This window comes from Aricia agestis, chromosome 19 (assembly GCF_905147365.1).
Source record: "Aricia agestis chromosome 19, ilAriAges1.1, whole genome shotgun sequence".
In the NCBI taxonomy this organism is placed as follows: Eukaryota; Metazoa; Arthropoda; class Insecta; order Lepidoptera; family Lycaenidae; genus Aricia; species Aricia agestis.
In genome coordinates, this window is record NC_056424.1 from 6,458,452 (window position 1) to 6,480,807 (window position 22,356).

Genomic DNA, 22,356 nt, shown 5'->3' on the forward strand with positions numbered 1-22,356 from the left:
ATAAAGCTTTCGATCAAATTATCGGCCGACTAAAAGTCTGCAGTCTGCGAGGGCTCTTACTCGTACGTAATTTACATTATTCCAGTCGAATTTACGATATGCTGTGGTTAAAAGAAAACACGAAGGTGATAATCGAGCTCCAGGAGATACGTCAACAGATGCGCGCATTTTTGACGCCGCGCTCCTAGAACGCGGTCAACAGTTGAAGAGATAGAGACTCATGACTTATATATCTTCCTTACTAGCCTGGACTTCCACGATCATTTCAAAACTAAAATTAGCCAAATCGGTTCAACCGTTCTCGAGATTTAACGAGACTAACAAATTTTAAAGGTTTTTTTTATATAGAGATTCTAATGTACAGTTTGTTCTACCAAAATCGCTTGAATCGAGCACACTTTCTTACCAATTTGCAATATCCCACACACAACAGTACAGAAACCAAACAAACTTTATAAATACCGCTTGCCGCGTGTAAAAACGCCATAATGTGCAGTCGATGCCCTGACGGAAAACAGACGCAGAGTTATTTCCACAACAAATTGTTCTGTTACCGATATACTCGGTACCTGTGGGATGATTATAAATTGCATTTCCCTGGAAAACTGTTGTGTATATATGATGTTACTTTGATAATATATTATCTACAAAATACTAGATTTTCGACTAAAATGCACCAAAACTCGGTAATCGCTGTGGAACCGAAAATTTTTGAGATGAAAAATTCTTTAGCGTCGTTGTGTAAGCTTTATCTGGGATAAGTAAAAAAAATATATATATATTAAACTTACAGGAACAATTCCTGAAATTATCAGGACAAGTGACCAAATCGTAGATAGCTAACGGCCGTTGTGCCGTAGGAGAGGAAGAAAAAGAATTCCCCGCTCTTACTACCGCGAGGCGAAAATATACTTCTGCTTTAACATTTTTACTTCTCACTGAGTCAAACAATTTTTCTTTTCTATGTTCTTTTCCGCAAATCAGACGTTTATCGTGCAAAACAACCACACTATTTACACCATTGCATAGGCGCAAAATCCTCATTCATAATTCAAACATTAGTGATGAATGAATATTATAATCATACTATCTTGTCAGACAAGTTATTAATATTAGAACACATTTTGCTAAAGGTGGTTATCCGATCGATGCCGCAAGCGACCGCGACCGATTTAACTTTTTGATTTAACCGCGACCGACCGAAGAAAAAATTCTTTGCATTTTGACAAAGGTTTCATTTTGCTCTACGCCAGTGCTACAATTATTTACATAGCAGCGGCGGCATGGGTCGCAACTCGTTAGACTAGTGTCGATAGAAATTGAAGACTAGGTGATAAAGTGGCATTTGGAACGAAGTTCCTTATCGCGCGTTCGGCGTAAAGGAGGCTAGACCGAACGATATTTGGACTCGACCTTTTAATTTTTGTCGGTCGCGGTCGCTTGCGACAAAGATCGGAAGGCCACCTTTAGACTAGTATTATTATTATAAGTCTGTGTCTTTTTCTTAATTTAGACTTTTTAAATGTCATGTTATTTATCTTAGATAATAAATAACTCTTATTGCGTTTTTACATTATTCCAATCCAGTAATCCAATCCAGCTCTAGATTGCTACTGGAATAATATAAACGGTCACTGGAATGCACTTAATTTCATTCCAGTGCATTCCAATGCCCGTTTAAAATCAGCTCTGGATTGCTCAATTATGGACATTATGCCCTGTTTGTGTATTACGCGTTTGACCAACTGAATTAAGGTCTCCACGTGGTTTACAATGACCCTAAGGTATAAAAAAACCTGTTATTTACAATAATCTCAATATTATCACGTAGGTACTCAGAATTCTGACTCGTTTTGTTGCTCCGTTATAAAATCCTGATGCAACGTGTAATAAAATTGTGTCGGTTTCTTCCCTTGCGTTTAATACGTTCGTTTAACTAGAATAGCGGTTCTCAAAGATTTTTCGTAGTGGAACCCTTTTAAGAAGTGACATTTTTAGGGTACCCCCCAAAAATTGTGTTATGTCTTTGTATGAAGTTTTAGAAATGTCATCACTCGTCAGGCCCAACTGGTGTCTGACGAGTGATGACATTTCTAAAAACAATTTATTTATCGCTCGCGGAATCCCTACATTAGGGCCTTTGCCCCAAGGGTTTCACGGAGCGCACTTTGAGAATGCCTGAATTAGTATAAGGATTATCGCCTTAATATAAAGTTGTATGTATGCAAATCAAACAGTTAGTACAATAATAATTTTAATAGTTTGAGTGGCTGTTAAACTCAATGTTAGCATCACTTAGCAATTAGTAATAAATAAAGTACAACCTTGTATTGTTGCAATTTGACTAAACAAATAAAATACCTAATTTTATCAGCTAATAACTTTGTTAACAAGTCTCTGGTTGTTATAATAAAATATATATGTTAATTATTGATGACATTCATTAAGTTCTTATTAGTTAAACCAATATTGTCATGTTGAATCAGTTGTTTCAAACCAGCCGGGTCTGTTTCGTACAATAATATAGTAAATATTAAAACCTGTTTTATGAACCTTAAACGGAATATTTAATAGAACTTTCCGTGTAAGTTGCGCAGTGGGAACTTACCAGTAATTATATGAGTCTACATTTCTGGAAAATTCTTTTACTTTTAACCTGCCGCTAGTTTTTAGGGTTCCGTACCCAAAGGGTAAAAACGGGACCCTATTACTCCGTCCGTCTGTCTGCCTGTCTGTCTGTCTGTCTATCTGTCTCTAGGCTGTAACTGAAGAACGGTAATAGCTAGAGAGTAGAAATTTTCACAAACAAAATAACACCACAAATACAAACAAAATAAATTAAATATTTAAGGGTGGCTCCCATACAACAAACGTGATTTTCCAAACATTTTTTGCTCGGTATCAATGATGACAACAGATTGGCACCTGAAATATTCAGAAAATACTCAGCTGTACTAATACTTTAATAATTAATAATAAAATTTAAATAAAATTAATAATTAAAGGGGGCTCCCATACAAAATTTACATTTTATTACTATTTTTGCTCTATAATGGTACCTACGGAACCCTGAATGCGCGAGTCCAACTTGCACTTGGCCAATATTTTTTATTATTCGTAGCCTGTCGCACTCTGAGACATATTTTAATGATGATTTAACTTCAATTTAATGAAGAGTTTGACAGATAATGTATGAGGCCTATATCAAAATCTTCTTCAAGTTATTAATATTCGCTAGTTTTAGCCGACTTCAAATAAAGGAGATTATCAATTCGACGCGTATATATGTAATATTTCCAGAACTGCCTAGCTTCTGAACAAATATGTCAAATTTCAAAAGTGTATGTTTTTATGCTTGTGCACGCATATCTCCGGAACTACAAGTCCGATTTAAGTGATTATTTTATTATTGTACCATGTATTGTCCAACTTAGGGAATACTGCAAGTTTCATCAAAATCGATTTAGTCGTTTTTGAGATAGGGAATTTTAATTCTTAATTACGTACAATTTTAAGTCCGTTTTATATTTTTAAAGTACTGTATTATCTGGGAGCACGGCAGTGCTCCAGCCAAGCTTTTTAGCAAAGGCACGGCCGTAGCATACTTTTCTCGAAGCGGTTCGCGGTTTTTTCACACCCCCTTTATCTTCGATGTTAACAAAGCTAGGGATTTAGAATTTCGGTGACTAGGAGCAAGTATTAAAACTAGCTTAACCTCCAAATTACATAACATTTCGATAAATAGTTTAATAGTTACGGATGATCAAAGCACATAAATGTTACTACATTTTGTCACTCACTGACTGACAGATCATCAAAATTCTAAGATACTTCTAGCAGACTTAGAACCTTGAAATTATTTTTTTTATTGCCGAGCCACTATAATAATTATAAAATAAAGAAAACAAGTGATAAATTCACTTAATGTTGATTTAAATTATAAAATAAGTTGAAGGCTTGGCTTGAATGTGATCTGAAAACTTTTTACGATAGATATATAGCATGGGTATGCAATATATATATATATATATATATATATATATATATATATATATATATATATATATTATGATAGCGATTAAAATACTTTTGCAGGAACCGTACATTTTTCCGGAACAAAAGTCAAAATGTATCGCTTCCTGTGACACAAAGCATCTGACACACCAAATTTAAGCAAAATCGGTTCAGCGGTTTGGGGATGAAGAGGTTACCGACAGACTACAGAGTTCAGACACACATTCGCATTTATAATATTAGTACCTATGGAAGTATGAATATTATTATGTACTCTGAATTTCTCTACGCTAACATGTCACCTAATTTCTATCCCTTCCCAAATTCAAGGTTCGCTATTTTTGTCTGTCATCTGACGTTTTCAAATTGCCATACAATGATAGACCGACCCTGTGCAGTTTGGTCGCTGTGTACCTTAGTGCAAAGTATAAAAGAAGCGTACGCTGGCCGCAAACACACGTTTTTCGTATTAGATTTCCGAATTCGTCTTTCGTATTCCGAATACCGTGAGTCTAGCGCAAACGTTAGTTTTTTCCACGCGCGAACGCGCCGGGCTTGCACTTGAAACGTACGTGCGGATTTCGTTCCGTTCGAAAAAGCGAACAGTTTATGTATTTCCTACTCATTCTATGCATTCGGATTTCCGAACACGAGAAACGAATTCGAAAATCGTATGCGAAAAACTTGTGTCAGCCTTATAACGTACGTCTCTACATAGAGAACGCAGCATGACAAAAACACACAAAATCAAACGCTATACAGGATGTAACAAAAATAAGTGATAATACTTCCCATCCCACTACGAAGTACGTGGGAGAGTCATGCTTCGGCACGAATTGGCCGGCTCGACCGGAGAAATACCACGTTCTCACAGAAAACCGGCGTGAAACAAACTTGCGCTGTGTTTCGCCGAGTGAGTGAGTTTACCGGAGGCCCAATCCCCTACCCTATTCCCTTCCCTACCCTCCCCTATTCCCTTCCCTTCCCATCCCTACCCTCCCCTATTACCCTATTCCCTCTTAAAAGGCCGCACGCACCTGCAGCTCTTCTGATGCTGGGAGTGTCCATGGGCGACGGAAGTTGCTTTCCATCAGGTGACCCGTTTGCCCCCTTATTTCATTAAAAAAAAACAGTGAACTCTTTACAAGGAACACGTACACACCTTAAAGTATTATCACTTATTTTTGTTACACACTGTATAGGGAAAACCAAGTTCGATTTCTCGGTAGTCGCAACTCGTAATACACAAAACAAACACACGAATATCCTGCGCCGGCGCAGATAGTGATGATTCAACATCTCTCGCTAAACGATAACATGCATTTTGCATAGAGATACGTCACATATGGTTTTAAAGTGTACTATGATAATTTAACACATGCTTTTAATCATTTATGAGTAATTATTACGAACGCTATGAGTAACATTGAGAACTTTTGCAGTTAACACTAAGGTTCAGACCACAATGAGCCGTTAAAAAAAGGTAAATACGTGAAAGTTGAACCAGACCCTTAGTGTAAGGCTTGTAGAAATAAGAGGCGATAAGTTATTTAAATTCTCAAGCCAAATGCCAATAGCGATTTTGACTAACTTCAAAACACTAGGGGCCTTCCATTGATAAAATCAGGCTTAAAACTTAAACTTCAAAGGAGGACCAAAAAAATCACCAAAACATGACATGAAGACGTATGTTAATTTTGGATGGCTTATGGAAGACGGAAAAATAACACAAAACATCAAAACGAATGACCAGGAGGCAGAAGGAAATAAAAAAATGCTCAAAACATGACGTGATTATTGGAAGGCCCTTAGACCATAGAGACGTTAAGCAAAATGCTCCAATTAGGCGTGGTCTATTCGGACTGGGGTCACGGTGAAATCGTCTCGTAATTGTTGAAAAAATTACCTGTCATACTGTCCGACATTGCTACTTAATCTTTATATTAGTGGCTTGATCGATAGCCGAGCTATTTAATTGATCATAAAGAGGGAGTTGTTTCATACATAAAATGATAATACTTTAGGGTGTGTACATAAGTCCCCTGTATAGAGTTCACTGTGAAAGTGGTAGCGTTGAAAGAGTAACTTTTTTTTAAATTTGGTATGGGCAAATTCACGACGCTGAAGCGCTTGCCCATACAAATCACAATTATCGCACAGGATCGGAAGAAATGGCGTTTGCATGTATCAGAATAACTTTCGTATACCAACACCACCAGATTCCTTCCTAAATTGTAACTAATCGATTATCCGAATTCAATTTGCGATTTTAATCTATAAAAAAACCTTATACTATCGTTGAACACATTTTTAGGTAAAAAATATAACGTATTGCACTCCTAAGAGTGATGGAAGAAAAACGAAACGAAACTGCAGCACGATTTTCGCTATGCGGTAGATACTGAGAGGCACGTTAATTCTTCTCCTAGACCGGCGGTCTACGGTATTTTCGATCAGGTCACGTGTCTGACTTCTGGCACATTTTCTACCTATCCCAGAAAACTGCGCAACGCCGCCTAATAAGTTTTCACTTCAAAAACACAATAGGACCGCATAATACATCCATCTTTCATTAGAACACTATTCGAGAAAAAGCTTACAGGACAAGGATACATAAACTCGCTTGTAGGTCAGTGCCTTAGTCGTAATCTTATCTTGTTTTTGTTAAACGAAGGCTGCGTTACAGTTAATCTGACAGTTTAGCTGAGGTCAGTGTTACTGTAGTATTTATGAAAGACGAAAAACAAAGGAGGCTGGCTAATCTCCATACATTTACTACCCCCGTAATTCGCCGCACCAAGTAGGAAATCTGTCGGCCTCCTATACGGCAGTCGGCACGCGTTCTGTCGTCGAAACGTGCCGTCACAAGCACCGTTCGTCTGTTAGCACTCTAAAGACAGCCTGAGATCGAAGAGACAGAATAATACATAATATAAGAATCAATAGGTATATTATAATATTGTACCTCCTCAGTCATATTCGGGCGTAAAACCTAAGCGATTATATCTAAGCAGAACAAAAAATATGTAGAGTTTTTACAATATAAACTATTAAATAAGTTGAATAACGAAGTCAATTAACGTTATAAATTATCATGTTATACTAACTTATTCTGTGAGAATTTTCGACCTTCGAGTTAATAGGTATATATAGAGGTACACGTGTGAATAAACATTATAATATAAACAAATTAGAACATAATTATAATAAGGTACCTATGTTACCTAGGTTATCTAAATTGTGTATTAGAATGACCTAAGTTTTGCTCTAATTCTTACTTCTACCACAATAGACATAACGACCAGTAGTTCGACTGTAAAGAGACGGACAGGTTTCAATATCTGTCAAATTCGTCGGGTTTCACTAGGATTATGAACGGAATGTGCCTCGCGCTGGCTGATATAATTTATTTTTAAATATTTAAAATAAAGATTTCAAAATTGGATTCTGACAATTTTAATCACATGTGCCAAAACACAAACAACAATACGACCAAAGAGGAACACGTCCATCGAATATGTCATAGTTTTAAATTCGTAGGTAACAAGTTAACAACCCTAGCGACGATTTTCGTCATAATACGTCAAATTTAAAAATTTCAACATCAGTTCTAAGTCGGTATACTCTATCATTCTGTCTACTCTGCTTCTACTATAAAATATATACTTAATAATAAAAACTACAAAAATACTGCGAGTAAAACTAATTGATCGTTGCATAATAAATTTTTGCAGTATAATGATATTGGCAGTATATTGTTAAATTCTTTGAACTAGTGTCCGTCTGTTGATTCCCACGTCGCCGCAGCCAGTTTATTATGTAGCTAATTTAGCTCGTTTAGCTAATTGTTATTAGGGCTTTGGACATTTGCCCGATACATTTTGAGTAGTCTAAACTATACAATTCATATGAAGATATATATTTTTATTATATCGAGGCTGAAACAAAACAAAGTGATAATACCTTAAGGTATGTATCCATTTAAATATAGTTAGTTCACTGTGAAATTAGCAGCGCTGAATGAGCAAATTTTTTTGTCATTTTCTTTGGCAAGTTTACTTATACAAAAGTTTAAAAAATACTCTTTTCATCGCTGCTACTTTTACAGTGAACTTTTTACAAGTAATTCACATACTTACAGCCTGAAATATAATTTTGTTTTGTTATGCCTTGTATAATGATATTTTAGGACCACATACATACTTGCAATCCGCAATACCCAATTTCCATTTGAATTCTGATAATAATACAAAAGCGTCTAACAAAACAATTGGAAGTTCTCCGTACTACATTCCATTTAATTAACGATAGCACATGATAATGACCCGTATGCTAAACGAAACAAGGTTTAGAATTGCAGTTACGATGTGCGCGCTGTCAGGATGCGGGTTCGACTTTGGGTCAAGTATAAGTCATTAAAAATAACAATACAAACAGTCAATAAATACAAAATCTATATGAGAAATAAATTCTCTAGAATACGGGTATTTTGACCATGATATTCTATATTGTCGACAGAATCAATTAATAAGTCTGATTCCAGATTCACACTACTTATGTGATTCGATTCTGATCGAAAACTTCCCTACGCAATAGCCAATAAGCGCTCGCCACGCCTATCATTAACCAATAACGATGAACTCGGTGGTATGATTCCGATTCCGAATTCCGAACCGGAAATTGGAACGCCGCTGAGTCAATAAAAAATACATAGTTTATCAAGTATCAAGAATACTTATTTCCTGAAAACTTACGTTTCAAATGAAAACCAGAGCTTTTGTGATATATTATCCTGGTTTCCAAAACCATAATTTATTACTTATTAGTTATTTAGTAGCAGAGTATAATAAAAAAGATATAAAATATCCGCGACCTTGGAGTGGCGATAGTAAAATTCTCATTATCCGCGTAGACAATGACGGAACCGAACGTAATTTTCAACGGTTCAAGATTTCTATTATTCACTCCGATAGAATAATTTCAAAGAACGTCACTCATGGTTACATAGATACGAAGCGTTTTGTCGAGGAACTTGTTTTCTATGGAACGAACTGTAGAATCCCCATGATTTGAGTGTTTCTACATAGAATTGGCTCGCCAGCACACACACCAGTTCCTGACGTCTCCCAACGTCACTGTCATCCATGACGTGAAATCACGAGACAATACTTACTGCCGCACTCTAAGTGGAACATTAATTACTAAAAATGTAATATTATTTTGAAAAAATTGACATAACCCTCATACATCTATATATATATAAAACTCAAAGGTGACTGAATGACATGGTGATCTATCAACGCACAGCCCAAACCACTGGACCGATCGGGCTGAAATTTGGCATGCAGGTAGATATTATGACGTAGGCATCCGCTAAGAAAGGATTTTGATCAATTCCACCTCCAAGGGGTTAAAATGGGGGATGAAAATTTGTATATAATAATACTCCTTAACGCGAGCGAAGCCGCGGGCAAAAACTCGTAATATATTAAAATTCTGTCAAACTTTTCATTAAATTGAAGGTTAGGTTAGGTTACGTAATGTCTCTGAGTACGGCGGTATTACACGTATTTATGGATCCATTATGGGTCCATAAATACGTATAATAATATGGATCATCCATACATAAAGATGTATGAACCAAGCCTCTTCAAGCTCAACGTCAAATTACTTACATATTACAATAATTTTACAATAATTTTAACATTTGGTTAAGTGCACTATCAGGATGCCAAAATGTGCACATATAATAGCCAAAATATGCTAAAAACACAATAATTGTTTGTATTGAAGACTACAATAATTGCATTTAACATAATCTTTTGTCTACTCAACTCATCGCTAATTGACATATTATGGCGCTATTCTATCCTGATTTCCTCTAACCACCAGATCACCGCACATATTCTATTCTGATTTCCTCTAACCACCAGATCACCGCACAAATTCTATCCTGATTTCCTCTAACCACCAGATCACCACACATATTCTATCCTGATTTCCTCCAACCACCAGATCACCGCACATATTATATCCTGATTTCCTCTAACCACCAGATCACCGCACAAATTCTATCCTGATTTCCTCTAACCACCAGATCACCGCACAAATTCTATCCTGATTTCCTCTAACCACCAGATCACCGCACATATTCTATCCTGATTTCCTCTAACGGCCAGATCATCGCGCACATTTTCTATCCTGACTTCCTTTAACGGCCAGATCACCGCACATTTTCTATCCTCATTTCCTCTAACCACCAGTTCACCGTTCATATTCCCATAGCGCTTGCCCTCTGTGACCTCAACAACAATTGCTACTAAGGTAATTAGTGTATTTGCATCGGGGAAGTAATTAATTAATTGTGATGTACAAGTTTCATATGTTAAAATATTAAAATTAGCCGTGTCCTCCGTGAACGTGGATTCAGACGTCGCAGATGTTAGGCTTTTAGTTTTTATCCATGCATTATTGAAACGGTAATTAAACTAAAAAAATCCGACGCCATTTTGCAATAATATACCCAGTGTCAATCTCACAGTGATAACGAATCTGTACCGATTATTCTCCGGCTAAAATACATCGTTCTATAATTTCTCATGTTTAGGGTTCCGTACCCAAAGGGTAAAAACGGGAGCCTATTTCTAAGACTGACACTGTATGTTCGTCCGTCAGTCTATCTGTCTGTCTTCAGGCTGTATCTATACCCCTTCGTGTGCGAGTCTGACTCGCGCTTGGCCGATTTTTAATGTCTGATTTACGACAATGACAATTCCTCGCGAAGACAACTAAACTGATCAAAAGACATAAATTATTAAAAGAACATTAATTTTGTAAGACAACTCAAAAACTTCAAAAACAGTTCTATGAGAATTGCTTCAAAATGTAAAGTTGGAAAATATAACTAATTTTTTCGAATATAATAGTTAAGTATAGTAATAACAATAACCTTCATTTTTTACGCATCGTATTTATTTCTAATTGTACAGGAAATCCAAAACTAGATGTACTTATGTTAAAAATCATTACATTTTTTACTACTTTATAAAAATAACCGTGAGACTTTACTTTCTATATTTTGTATTTCCAAAAATTCACAGATAATTAGCATAAAATTCGAGTTATTCCTATTAATTTGTTTAGATATTTATTATTAAGAGTGTTAACAATGTTAGAAAAGATGATATAAACGTATGTTTTAATATAATAATAGGAATAGCTAATGAAAATTCTTTCACACGCACATCCATTCTATTCTATACTTTAAAGTTTATCTGCAAAGTATATTTTTTAAATATAAACCTTCGTTTTCATTCATTCTAATCTTTTTTTTTTATGAAAAAAAGGGGGCAAACGAGCAAACGGGTCACCTGAGGGAAAGCAACTTCCGTCGCCCATGGACACTCGCAGCATCAGAAGAGCTGCAGGTGCGTTGCCGGCCTTTTAAGAGGTAATAAGGGTAATAGGGGAGGGTAGGGATAAGAAGGGAAGGGAATAGGGGAGGGTAGGGAAGGGAATAGGGTAGGGGCAATCCCCTAGCTTTCTAGCTTATATTTAGATTTTACCGGAGGCCCAATGGCCTCCGGTAAAATCTAAATATAAGCTAGAAATTAAAATTAAAATTTTCATTTCAGAAAATTTTCAAAATTATTGTGTATTAAAACTAGCTATTTTACCGAGCGTTGCTCGGTATTCGGTCGTAGTCGTATTTATTAACCGGTGGTAGGCAACATGTAGTTCAACATTCTGAAAATATTTGATTCAAATTTATTCAGAAATAAAACAATTTTTATTTATTTTATATTTATTAATTTATTTATTCGATAAAACACGAATAAAATGACATTTTCTAAAAATGATTCCTAGCTAGATCGATTTATCGCCCCCGAAACCCCCTATATACGAAGCGAGTCACGTCGCCGGCAAAACGTGACAGTGTTAGTTTTTAAGAATATATATAAAATATGTATGTTAGTTTTAAGGTATTTATTATATAATTGATATGTATGTTAGATTTAAGGTATTTGTTATATGGGCCACTGATGCCCGAAATAAATGATTTGAATTGAATTTGAATATATACTAAATTTCATGAAAATCGTTGGAGCCGATTCCGAGATTCCAATTATATATATATATACAAGAATTGCTAGTTTAAAAATATAAGATTTATTTTAAAAGAGCGAGATAAATATTATAGAGTCCTTGCGCTTGGCGCTTTGCGGCAGCCCGCGGCTTAGCCTGTATAAAATAGGAAGTACATTTTGATCTCAATTCTCAACCCTAGAGGGTGGAATAAAAAATTATTATTATCAGTGGTAAGCATCCACTGATAATAATAATATTTTTTTTGAGAGCAAAATTACAAGCCAAAAAAATAATTATTGTTTTAAAATTGAAACAAAAGGTATCCCACTAATGGCAATATAACATACACTCGATACGAATACCTACTTACTCTTAATTTCTTAGTAGGCAAAACCTGGCGTATCATAAGGCCATCGTAGCTGGGCGGGGTACATCGTGCTAACTAGTACAGTCAGTATAATAGCTTAGGAGTTGAACAATCTAGTATAGTCAGCATAATCACTACATAAGCAGGCATAAGCAAAGTCGATTTCAGCTGTCCATACCTGACATGATATTGTTACTGTAAACTATCACAGAATAAGTTAAGGCAAATAGGTATAATTATATTATAATATATAGCACACGGACACTATAAATTGTCGAGGATAGAAATGCTGTTAAGGGCAAAATGTAAGATTTTTTAATTTAAAATCAATATTAATAGTCGATTCTTTCGTGGTAATTAAAAAAAACTCAAAAAGTACATTCTGCGGCGGTGACGCTAAAAGTGCTGAAAGTGATGACCAACGCTGGATTTTTTTTATTTAGTCATTGAATCAAATAAAACAATAGAGAATACAATTACTCAAATGACTCACAATTTGATTATTTTGAAAAATCATCGAGTATTTGCTGACTTTTGCAGTAGGTATGTCAATGTACTCGTAGCATACACGATACTAGCAGGCAAGTATGAGGTGAGACTGCATGAAAATAATTTCAATTAAAGTTTGTTTCATGCTTTCGGATCGTATAAGTTTGGGTTTATGGTTAAGTTTTAAGCAGTTGTTTTTAAATCACACTCGTTAAATTTCTGAAATTATTCAGTTCAGACAAATTTTATACAGACCTATTTGAGAAATACAGATTTAAGCGCAAACAGATAGATTAAATACTATAAAAATGCGACACGGTAAAAATATTTTTGTCTTATACAACGTTCCGTTTACAGCCGCCCCACCTACCCTTATTTGATGTCGCGTTTACCTGAGGTTGGACGGCAGTTCAAAAATCTTAGGACGTTGCACTTACGTAGCATAATAATGTGTTAAGTAAATGCACCAACCGTTACTCTAGCTAGGTGGGATGGGTGTTCAAAATCTTAAGACGTTGTATAGGACGCGTTGGAAATCCAGGGGTCAGAACATTCTGACCGTACCTGCAGTGTCAACGTGGCATAACCGTGCATGTGTGTTACAACATGTGCGAGCGACTTGGTGTTGACTTTGACCCAGAACCCCGAGCTATGCAATAAAATGCCGGCGAATAATTGTAGCATTTGCGATTTCATTTCTTTGAATAGCGGCCATTTAGGAGCTGAAATACTTAGTAGAAGTAGAAAATCGTGACGCTGTATGAAAGTCATACGCACTTCTAGCGTAGAGTCAGCGTTAGTTATTTTCTTTTCATTGAAAAAATGAAATCCCTACTTAGGTCCTTGTTATCTATGTTTATGAAATAAAATTGAAATAAAAAAAAATTTTTGTTAATCTCGCTAAAACTCGAAAACGGCTTAAGCGATTCGGCTCATTATAGTGTTGAAAATGAAATATTCGCGCAAGTCCAGGTAAGGTTTACATAGGCTGCGTCCCCATCAGACACGGCACGGCGCCGCCACCGTGTTACGGCACGACGCCGCCACCGTGTCACGGTGCAGCGTACGGTGCGTCCCTATTCAGTCGATATTTGTATATTTGGGTATGGTATGTACTATGTAACATTGGATGTACATACATTACATAATATGACAGTAAGGAACTTGTAAAATATTAGTCTGAGAATGAAATAGCTTGATTGATACGGCGCTGGACACTTTGAAGGCGAAAGACCGAACGAATCAATTCTTCAAAGTACTATCGCCGACACAACGCGAATGTTTATTAGTTTTTCTTTTCATATAAAAATGGTATACAGATATTATTAGGGGATTTTTGTATTGATCACTAGATGACCAGTGAACTACGTATCTCTACCCTCCTAATATAAACCCTCATTTGTAGACTAAAAGTATCTACTTAAATCGGTAAATTTTAAATTATGTTAGTCTCGCTAAAACTCGAGAATGATTTTTAGCAAGATTAACATAGGTACTTAATTTAAAATTTATTTTATTTATTTCAATAGATTATTAGCGATGAAATGACTTTTAATGACATGACGGTCACTTAATACTATGTTCAAAATGTTTCGCACAGAAAAATGTACCTCAAAAAAACAAAACCGGTGTATTTTGCTTGTTGTTGTTTTTGTGTTTGGAGCTTGAAAATTTTAAACCAAATATAGCATTAAACAGGGTTTACCAAAAAAAGTAATAATACTTAAGGGTGTGCAAGTGCTTCATACACTCTAGATGCAACATAATATAATAGTCCAACTGCCGCACCCAGAGGCGAATATTAATTACTTAACTCTGATTAAACGAAAACTTTGACATTGCATCCCCATACATTATCTGTCAAACTCTTCAAATATACCCTGAAATAAGTTATAATAATGAAAAACCCTACTAAAACCACGTCTATAGTAACAAATCAGCAAACAGCTATACATTACAGGCATTTTGTTATGCAATATGTAAATAAGATAAAAAAGGCAAGGTACATGTACATATGTGATCGAAGGCTGTTCTTAATTAGTTCGATATGTGTATCTGTACACAGTGATAATAACATCTTTAAACACTTCTGTATTCGATAGTGCTTTCAGATCCCCTGAAAAGTCCTTAACACCGACGACTTAAGGATTACTTTTATACGAGCTCCAAGGTAAAGTCACTTCAAATGGACTTGAAGTTCAAAAAGTTCACGAGAAAGAAGAAAAGTGTATTTGTATATTATGTACATTGTAGAGTTCGTACCGTTAATATATTATTAAAAAAATATTTCTGAATAGATTATAATTTTTATTTTAAAATGCTTTCAGAATATTGATATTTGATACTACTCGTGCCTACCACCGTTTCGAGAACTAACCGAGCGGCGAGAAGAACCGGCGGCGTAAAAAACTCGCACGGAGCCCACTTTTTTTCCAAAAAAAGTGAGAAAAAAATTAATCTTTTATAATAAAATTTACAATGCTGTAACTTATTATGATATTATGATTCATTTTTACTTAAATTTGCATAAACAAAGCGTCGAACGTTTGTCAAATTTAGGGTGGATTTTTTGTGTACTCTATGTTTACTGTTTATGCCAAATTTTATCGAAAGTAGAGCCCAATCGATACAATTAAAAACTTTCCTCTATATTTCAGTACTCTTTCAGTGCTGCTACTTTCATAGTCAACTCCATACAAGGGACACATACGCACCCTAAAGTATTAAAAATGCGAGTCTCTTCAATGAAAAGTTATTGCCACACTCATAAACAAATAAACGCCTGAAATGTTTGTTATTACGAAACCTAGTAATTATCGTATCGCTATAGATAACACGAACACTCATATTATTAACATAATTCTAGAGTTCACCGATAACTCGACAGCACTCGTGGAGCAGGATTACCACTCATTATAATACCATTAAATATAATTATAATATAAAATTTTAAACACAAAAACCTGAATACGGCAATTAATGATAAACGTGCGGTCAGATAATATTCGATACGCTCGTCTTCGCGACGGTACGCGTAATAGACAATAGTAATTGAAATCAAAGCAAGAAGCATCTAACTTTTCCACGGCCGCCGGGCGAATGCCGCCTCTATAGCTCAGGTAATAGAGTCCTGCGTTCGCTCGTCGATAGTGTTTACTATTAAATCAATTATCATGGCATGAACGGTGTCTACCGTTGTTATCAAACAGAAAGAGGCGTACGAAAACAAGAGCGGCGCGACGAACGGCGAGGTCCGTGCAATCCAATATGGGCACAAACTGGCACACCGCACACACACTCGTCCGAATCAATTGACATAAATTGTTCACGCTTATTTACTGACAAAAACCACGTGTAAGTCGCGCGAGGCGGCACGTCCAAACGCGGTGCCGGCTGAATTGACACTGACAGGCTGTGCAAGGAGCCGGCGCCTGCGCAGGTCGTAGCGCGTAATTTCGATGAAAATAATAATAAGCAGTGATGCAATTGCACATAACGCGTTTTCCTTCCTTAAAAGTTAAACTTTAAAGTTACGCGTTCATGTCACGGGGGGGGCGCATGGGGTGGACTGTTTTTCCATAAATGTTTTATGACCTCTCCATTATCCATCGGTCTGCTCCGTCGCGATTCATCATAATGTCTGCTTACTTTAAAGTTTAAAAGCAGACTTTGTCCCATCACACGTCTTCTGACAATCTAAGCAACTAGAGTAAATTCAAAATAATTTAGCGTCTTGTTTACCAGTTTGGAAGGCCAGTCTAAGTGGGTAAGACAAAACGGTGTCAAGTTTTATAAAATGCAGATAAAAATCTTACGTGATAAGTATCTCTGAATTTCACATTGATAATATGATGATAATAATCTAATTCATAAGTATAAATTTATTAAAAAACCAATTTGTTTGAATTAATATTAAATTACTAGTTGATTTTTCATGTAGATTGTAGAGTGACCCTACAAACATTTTAACTAATCTGAAACCCATTTTGTTATACATAGTACCTAGTACCTACTAGCATCTTCGGTCCAAAACACGAAACGATAACATTTAACATATCAAAAATAATATTTCCAATCATCTTTAATGCAGAAGTGGATAAGCTCAAAATCGCTACTAAATATTTTAAACTACTAAAATTAACCATTTCAATTTTGTAATAAAAGATCTCTTGATCTTATAATTTTAATGTGACTTTTTAAGAGCTCACCTGACTCTAAAAATCAAACATCATCCTTCTCTCTTCACACTCACGCCCGTCTTTCATATGCCAGGTGAAAAAGGACGGCGCGGAATCATCGCCGATTTAGTTTTACTTGAATAAAAGACGAACTATAATGATTATGCAAAAAGTGTTTTGAGCAAATTTAGGTTTTATCAATACCTTTTTAGATATTAAAAAATATTAAAGAAAAGCCAGCAAACTTCGAAGATCCAAGCAAAAATGTGTCTAAAACAAGGTTTTTTGTAAAAAAGAAACTATCGAGCATTTTTTGAGTAATCGTGTTTTCGTCTTGAGCATTTAATCTTTTTGAACTGAAGTTACTTGTGTCAAAAAATCAGTTTTCTAGACCTTACAGATTTTGAGATCTAGGTTAAAGTATGTAGTCAAGTTAGAGTCATATGGGCTCTTAAAGTTCCTTCGTTCTCAACGCCTGTGTTTAGTAAATAGCAATACAATAACTGGAAAGTAGGCTTTTTGGAAATTATTATATTCATAGATTTTATTTAGTTAACCCAAACTTGAAACTCCTGAAACCTCTGAAACTTCTAAAATGAAGCAATCCTACAAGTACTTAAAAAGAAAAAAGTAGATGACATGACATGACATGACAAAAGTGGTGTTTTAAATTTTAACAAAATTAAAACACCCACTTCAAACCTCCAAATGCCTGAGACATCTTCAAGCACTAAAATAGAGCATACGTTCTATTTTTAAATTTCCCGAATTTAAAAATAGAACGTACTTATATAATTTCTATGGACAGAAACCACACCTCATCAGCTAAACAAAAGGATGCGATACTTGTAGACTACTTGACAAATTACCTGGACATCCACTTCGGACGCTGAACGATTTAAGACTCTGACACGTCGTGCACAAGGTCTAAATTAATTCGTTTCCTGCGCTGGACGCTGGCATTGCTAGATCAAGGATTGTTTATGTGCTGTTAACAAGATGATCTTACGCTTAAGGTTAGTTACTAAGTTACCAGCATCGTTACCACAAAAGCGGAATTATTTCGGAGATATTTTTGGCTCTTTACCGACGCCCTTTGGGATAACAACCCCACAAGGATGTTTTTGCGGATGAAATTAGGTAGGCGGCTCTGATTAACACTCCCCTGACAATGTCTTCTACTCGTTATTCTAATAGTACTTAGTCTTTCCCAAAGTGGGCGATAACACCCCCTTGTGGGCGATAACGCCCCCTTGTGGGCGCTGAAGCTCTACAGGGCGGCGGTGTGGGACCCAGAAAAAAAATGGGGGCGTTGTGTAGAGGCTTGGGGGTGATATATTTATCTGGATGCATTTTAAATTGAAACAAAGAGGGCGTTAAAATATAATTTGTTCTCAAAGTTGGCAGTAGTCCCTCTCATTCGCTTTACTCCACATAGTGACATGTCATTTAGCGGACGTTTTATGTGAATCCATTCTTAATTTCTTACTTCGCTGTCGAAATTATCGAATCCAAGTTCTACGAGTACCCAGATCTCGGTTCCTGTCCAGTGCTGGAATACTACTGGAATAATGTCCTTGATGCCCTAAGCAATCCGTGCCTGTGGGCCCCCCTATCCGTATCTCAGCTAGAATCGGTCTTTGAACCTTTACTCTTCTGGTGCCCCCTCAGACGTGATGCCCTAGGGGCCTAGGCAATTGCTTAATTTGATTAAGGGCTAATCCGTCACTGCTGTCCAGTCATCCGACTGGATTGGAATAATGTAAACCGGTCATTACGTTGTACGAATATTTCTCGTTCTATTTCAGACTTAAACGTGTAAAAATCGGGAGCATGTTTTGTTTACGCGGAGGTAACTGCAAACAAACGAAACAAAAAGCAGATCGATCAATGTTTCCAGCCTTGAACAGAGGCATACAAAAATAAATTCCCACACCGGAGGAGAAGCGAAATATGTGAATAATTGTATGCGGCGAATAAGAATTTTTAACATCTAATTATCTAGTAATTACTGAAAATGTCTGTTCTAAACAACATATTATAACAAAATGTTATATTTATTTCTTGTGTGAATTCTGATATTAAATGCGTTATGATTTTTGTAATTTTAACCAAAATTTGAAATACCACAATATGTTATATGCGCCTACCTCCTATTATTATTATTGGTAGGTGATTCGTTTGTAAAAATGTTATCCATACTAATATTATAAATGCGAAAGTGTGTCTGTCTGTCTGTCTGTTACCTCTTCACGCTCAAACCGCTCAACCGATTTTGCTAAAATTTGGCAATTGGCATAGAGATACTTCGAGACCCGAGAAAGGACATAGGATACTTTTATCCCGGAAAAATGTACGGTTCCCGCGCGATAAACGAATTTTGGCGCAACGGAGTTGCGGGCGACATCTAGTGCTTTATATTTCACTAGCTATTTGACCGAGCTTTGCTCGGTATTCCATAAAACACGAATAAAATGACATTTTCTAAAAATGATTCCTAGCTAGATCGATTTATCGCCCCCGAAACCCCCTATATACTAAATTTCGTGAAAATCGTTGGATATATATGTATAGTTTGATGAGACTTGATAACGCCCGCAACCACGTTGCGCTAAAATTCGTATATCGCGCCGAAGCTGAATCTACATTTTCCCGGGTTGAAAAGAATCGTAAGTATGTCCTTATCCGGGATTCGAAATATCACCATACCAAAATATATCAGCGAAATCGGTTCAGCGGTTTGGGCGTGAAGAGGTAACAGACAGACAGACAGACACACTTTCGCATTTATAATATTAGTATGGATAAAATTTTTACAAACGAATCACCTACCAATAATAATAATAGGAGGTAGGCGCATATAACATATTGTGGTATTTTAAATTTTGGTTAAAATTACAAAAACCATAACGCATTTAATATCAGAATTCACACAAGAAATAAATATAACATTTTGTTATAATATGTTGTTTAGAACAGACATTTTCAGTAATTACTAGATAGTAACAACCAGATATACAGACAGACAGCAAACAAACTTTCGCATTTATAATATTAGTATGGATATTACTTTCGTATACATACCTATTACCTACATACAAACGTCACAGGGCCACTCAACATTTTGTTGTAGCGACGTGCTACGAATCTCGTAGCTCATAGAGCCAGGCCACAACACTGCGTTGCGGCGTCGCATCGTATAAATCTACGACGCCGCAGAACGCATCGTGAAAATAGAGTGCTATGCTATATAAAATTTTTGCGTTGCGACATCGCATCTTATTTATGTGCGATGTTGTTTTTGCGATACGACGCCGCAACGCAGTGTTGTGGCCTGGCCCTTAGAGTTACATTCTCAGATCGTCACTTTCTGTGAAACATTTGCCGTAAATTCTCCTGAAATAGTACAACTGTGGATTTGTTATATTTTAATTAAGCTTTATAATTTCAACAGCACGTATAACATACACACTTTAAATGAAAGTGTGTCTGTCTGTTACTTCATCACCTAAACCGTAGAACGGAATACGGATTTGGGCGAACGACTTTGAGTCGTGTACATACTTTACGACGACCGATTGCATATTTTTGCTCGAAATTGCGGCCAACACAACAGTGATAATAGAAATATTAGATCAACAGCTGTTCATTCTAATTGCAAACGAATCTCTAGTTTTTAATTATGAAAACTCTATTCAGCTATAAATATTTAGATCTGAAGCCTAGACGTAAACAGACGTAACAACAACACAAAGAGTCAAACTCACTAGAACTCACAATAGTTTTTACCTAAAACTAGGCAACCTAAACGTATACTCACACTTCTAAATACACTTAGCACATAACAAAGTTCGTCTCCACAGCGTATCCAAAACCAAAACATGGTCACAAATCACAACACACCGCCATTTTGTTTTGGCGAATTTTTGGCGCGTTTCGTTCATTTGGTAGACGTCGCGGTCGCGCGCCGAAATAGACTGTAATGAGTCTGGCCGCTGGGGTGGGAATGGGTTTATAATAGCTCGGGCGCGCACGCACCTGGACTCAAGGAAACGTCGTCAATTCCCGAAATTCTAAGACCTAAAGTGGGTCAAAGTGTAGGATCCAAGTAAGTCAAATTCAAGGGCAAAAGTTTTTTTTTTTATAAAATAAGAGGGCAAACGGAGAAATGGGTCAATGGAAAGAAACTACCATCGCCCATGCACACTCGCGACATCAGAACAGCTGCAGGTGCGTGTTGCCGGCCTTAATATGCTCTCTTCATAGTTCTTGAAGGTTTGCAGGTCGTATAGGTCCGGAAATACTGCTGGTGACAGTTTGTTTCACAGTTTTACAGTGCGCGGCAGAAAGTTAAGCGAAAAACGCGCGGTGGAAAGTAAGTACGCAAATCTGGGTTATTGCTAAAACTGGCAAACGATATTGCCTTCTAGTCAAAGACTTCTATTTAAACTGAGGTTTAAATAGAATTCTTTGCTTCTAGTCGAACATTATATAATACGAAACCAAAAGAGACAAAATGAAGAGAAGTAACATGATATTATGGTTTATGTCAATTTTTGGCAAGTGGATCATACTCGTTTTATCACAATATTCCAGATCCAGGGATTTACTGTATCATTAAAGCCTTCCTTTTTGTAGAAGGAGCCTTTAAAAAATATGACTAAAAAATATAGCTAAAATATAATATTTTAGGTATGGAGCTTGCAGAGCAGTGTTTTCTTAACCTCATAACACTGTTAGTATGTTACCCCTGTTAAATATAAAAGAAATTGTTTTTACTCCTATTTTCTGGAAACCGTATTTCAAGAGCATCTTGAAGCGTAAGTCGTAGACATTTCATTTCGCAGAGGAATCTTAAAAAGTCTTGTATTTTCTGACGAATTCACAAACAAAAAGACTATTCTAATTCATGTAATGTATGTCTAAAATAAACTACCTATGTTTTGGCGAACAAGTATATGTAGAATCGCAGACTCGGACTAAATTCTAAACAATAACAAACAAGTGTTCTTTAATTACACACTTACAATTTGCCAGTAAAAACAAAAATAAACTGAAAGCATAAGTTTGAATGCAGTTTTTTTCTTTAGGTGGTAATGTATGGTATATTTTACAAAGTATACAACAAGCTAACTTTCAATTACAGAATTCTACCATCCACACAAAAAAATAAAATAATAATAATAATAGCTCCCACACCGGTTTCGGTGACGGTGGCCG

At 36.1% G+C, this 22,356-nt stretch overlaps 1 protein-coding gene across 5 annotated transcripts in view; it reads right to left on the reverse strand.

The window, feature by feature from the left end:
- LOC121736508 (transcription factor EB) overlaps nt 1-22,356 on the reverse strand; it is a 127,742-nt gene that overhangs the window by 66,709 nt on the left and 38,677 nt on the right. Inside the window, exon 1 of one of the 5 annotated variants that reach the window (XM_042127744.1) lies at nt 16,180-16,366. The exons of the other annotated variants lie outside the window; for them this stretch is intronic. The gene's annotated coding sequence lies outside the window, so the exon portion shown is untranslated. Of the gene's footprint in view, nt 1-16,179; nt 16,367-22,356 lie in introns of those variants that run through there. 5 annotated transcript variants of the gene reach the window in all.